The sequence below is a fragment of the Aptenodytes forsteri genome, unplaced genomic scaffold, assembly GCF_000699145.1.
Source record: "Aptenodytes forsteri isolate BGI_AS27 unplaced genomic scaffold, ASM69914v1 Scaffold73, whole genome shotgun sequence".
Taxonomy (NCBI): domain Eukaryota; kingdom Metazoa; phylum Chordata; class Aves; order Sphenisciformes; family Spheniscidae; genus Aptenodytes; species Aptenodytes forsteri.
Window position 1 is genome coordinate 3,558,917 of NW_008796215.1, and position 4,283 is coordinate 3,563,199.

Genomic DNA, 4,283 nt, shown 5'->3' on the forward strand with positions numbered 1-4,283 from the left:
ATGGTTGCTAGGTGTGCTGTAGCTGTCCTGGAGATAAAGAGGATGTTTTTGTTAATAAGACTGCCAGTCTGCTGCCTTTCAGCGTGCCTAATCATACTTGCTTAAGGGAAAAACAGAGGAGGACAGAGGCATTTAAACAGGCAGTGTTTTCTTTGTGGATGTGCACACAAGACAAGACTTACAGCAGGAGAAGTTTGTTTTTCACAGGACAAAATGTGACAATAAATGACTGCTGTCACTTAACTAAACAGGGGGAGGGGCTTTTGGATCAGTGAGGAACATTATTCACTCTGAGGCCTGAACCATTCAAATATCTTCTCCAACCAGTCCTACTGGGAGCACAGCAGAAAGATTGACTGGGGAAACTAAAAGCAGCAGAGGTTGCTGCTTTTGCATATGCATACCTTGAATATTAACCCTTTGCCTTTCCCACTCTTTCTTCTACAATTGGGGGCTGTAGAAACTGTGAAAGAAAGAGCAAAAGGAGGAAGATTGCCAATTACCATATTTTAAAACAGGAATCTGAATAGGTTGCCCCAGCTGCCCTTGGGGAAGGTGCCTGTGGAAAGTAACACATTTCAGTAAAGAACTTATTTAAATGAGGAACGGTCCTTTGCATTTTAGCTACTTTTTAATGGGGAATGGGGTATAGGACAGATCCTCTGCTCCTTCATGGAGAAAATACTGCGGAGAGTCAATGCAAGTTCATACCAGAATAAGGGGAAAGCTGAAACCAGAGTCTGAGCCTACACTCTGCAGCTGTAGTGATCTTTGTAAGTCAAGAAAATTTTCAGTCTAGATGTCTCTCCTGGTTTCTCAGGGGATGAAAGTCCACATCGCAGGTATTTCACTAATACTATTTTGCCCACTTCTGCCAGTCTCTGTAGAGAGATCAAGCAATGAAGAAAACCACTCCTGGTTTTCACCATTTTGCACACATGGACAGTAAATGCCAGCTGGAAGAATAATCCCAGAGAGAAGTTTCAGATGTACAACAAAATAATGTATGCAGCACCTGTGTTAACAGGAGTGTTAAACAGTGTTTGTTTTGCTCAAACAGTTGGCAGAGATTGTATCTTCTATGTCTTCCCAAAGCCACCTGCATCGTGTTGACTGTGAAATGAACTTAGTCTCTCAACAATAGGTCTCATGTTGTTTCCTCTTGTAATACAACTGCCTCTCACTTGTATGAAGTAGGTAAGCAAATAATCTTGTGCAGACTCATATTATAACCAGGAGTCAGGAATCTGAAACTTTTAACACAAGATTTTTCAGTGATAGGAGAGGGCAACCTTTGAGCTAATAGAGTGAGCCTGCAGGCCAGCAGCTGGGACTCGCATACACGGGTTGGGTGGGAAGTCCCCCAGACTAAAATTCTGAGGAACTGAGGTGCAATGAAGATTACACCACACAGCTGATGAGGACTGAGGGCACCAGCAAAGCACAATGGTGACCCCAAGGGCATCATAGCAGGAAAAGGTCACAGGGCAAGTTCAAGAATACTATCTGGTCTGGTTGGGGAGCTCAGGACGGATTTTGAAGGGGGTTTGTGAGTGAGGATTATTGCCAGGGCTGTGTGGGAGCTCTGGGCTGGACTGGTGGGAGGAAAGGGCAGGGGAGAGCTGACAGCAGGGCTGGAAAATGCTGGCAGAATGCATGGACAGCCTGAGCAGGAGGGATACCAATGAGCAAGGTGGAACATGAAAAAAGCCTGTGTTGGTGCTGTCTGTTGTAGCATGTTTTGGTGTTATTAATCTTTTCTCTCTTTCTTCATTTGCAGATTGTGTTCCTGATAGAAAGCGCTTTCAGTGTCTAAAGTCTGGGGGATTTTGTACAGATTTTCAGTTCCAAGAACCCGTATTTTCTAAACGTGAACCTGTAACCTGAAGTGTATGATTTCAGTTCGTTACATTAGCCTCATCCCTCTTGATCTGTGTTTGCCTGCCTTTCAAATTACACTCCAGGTCCCTGCCTGAGGACTCTTTGCTTTGCCTGTCTCTGTCATCTGTGGGTGAGTAGCTGGTGCGTGGAAGCCAGGCAGACCCGTTTTGCAAGTGTGTGCCTACCTGTCAGCTCAGGTGTTGGACATACACTCACGCGATCTCCCTGGGGAGACAGCTGAGGAGACCTTGAGGAGTAAAGAATTTGAAGCTGGGCAGGTCTCTGGTAGGAAAATCAGTGAGGAGGAACTTAGTCATAAGAATTACAACCACACAAGGTAACCATCAGCGTTATCAGGAGTGGCCTCAGACAAACTGGGAACCGGCAGCAGGCGAGCTTCAGGAAAAGACTACCGCAGGGCAAGAGAAGTGGTGTAATTCAGGTAAGTGAGAGAAAACACTCTGGAAGATTAGCTAATGAATGTTTAATTTTTTTAAAAGACTTTTATTAACATAAATGTGACCTGAAGTAGGATGTAGCTGTACTGTATACGTCTGTGTATGTATGTATGTATATACATCCGTGCATGTACTTGCTGCTTGTACTGAAGTTACTTACAGTAATAAATTTCTGTGATCATAATGGTATTGGAGTTTGAGGAAAAAAAAAAGAAATATGTCCTCTACATGCAGGTTGATTTAAATGAAATAACTTCAGGCTCATTTTAAACAGGAAGAAAATAGCAAAGAAAATAAGTTTCGTATAAAATTAGTCTCAGTTCACTGAAACAAAGCAGGAAGCTAATTCTGATCCAATGTGGTGCAGATACCTAGATTTTTCTGTGCCTTTACCTGTTTGCATGTATCTCTGTGTGTGTGCATGAGCTACTGATCAAATTATAAAAAAAAAATCTATGTTAAATGCACCAAGAAACATCCAAAAGTTGGGAAATTGTGAAGCTAAAGTTGTGTACACAGTTTCAGCTCAGTTTCCTTGTGGCTGTGCATTTATGAAAGCAGATTCACGTTCCATTTCTTAAGCCATTATGCAGCAATGTAATATCATGCAGTATTCTTATCACACAGTGTTTTTTACAAGAGCTACATGTTATGCATGGTCCTTTGAAAAACTCCTTCATTCTTCTTACGTCCTATCACAGTGTTTGCTGTCCGAGTTTTTCAGAATATCTGTATCGAGTTTGTGCTAGGGTTTGATACAGGCTTAGTACTGGCAGCTACCACCAAAATCAGGGTTCGGTCAGTAAGAAAGAGACAGAATGGCCAGCATTTTCAAAAGTAGTGTGTGATTTTGACTACACAAAAGGGAGTCATAGGTAAGAATGTGCTGTTGAGAGTTTGGCATTCTAGGCTTTTCATATTCCAAACAGCCTGCTCACTGAGGGCTTCAGGACAATGTATTCCTCACTTTTTAAAAATTATTTTAAATTTTATTTTGCAGATTATCTGTAAGGAATAACTTTTCGTGGCCTTAATTCAGGGGGAGTGTGATCAAGACGTATGTTAATTTTTCACAAACTATAGTAGGCCGTGTCTGCATTAGAAAAAAATATTTTTGTCTTAATCAGCATTCAGTTTCTGTACTCAGACTTCCTCATGCTGCACAAATAAATTAATTTTTGTGAGATGGTCTAGGTTTAAGCAAAACTTAGCACTATGAGAACTTGCATGTCTCCATTGATGTGGTGCCAGTTTGGACTAACCTTGGCAGCATAAAAGCACAGCAGTACAGAGTCCTCCTGACTCATATTTCTCAATGCAGTAGCAACTGCTGACTTCGCCTATTTTTTCTGCTCCCTTGAAAAGGAGCCAAATTTGCCCTAAGTAATTCACTTGCTCAAATAGCAGCATGGACCTCATTATTTGCTGTTTTCTCCATGGTTTAGCTCTTCAGAAGTGGTCAGCCTAATTTTCTTTCACTCCTTTAATATGCTTCAGTAGCAGCTAGCCTAGGTTTGATGTTCAGGTACTCCTTCTAATTGTGGACCAATAGAAAATCTTGAGTCACTGTACGTGATTTTTTGAAACGCTTTGTTTTCTTACAGGGTGTTACGGTTACCAGCTGTTGCAAAAGTGAGTTAGAGTACCAAATCTTTATAGCTGAGACATTATTGCAGCCAGTACAGCAAGCCGCAGGATATTATCAGTAATCCTTGTTCAGGACAGAAGTGCGGTGGCTCTGGTGTGTTAAAACCTGGGTTGACCAGTCAATTTCCCATTCTACACAGTTGGAGATGCTGCTTGGTAGCCCATGGGTGCCTTATGGTGAGAGCTGAGATGACTCAATGGGCCAGGGAAACCTTGCAAAGATGTGTCGTGGTTTAACCTCAGTCGGCAACTAAGCACCACGCAGCCGCTCGCTCACTCCCCCCCCACCCGGTGGGA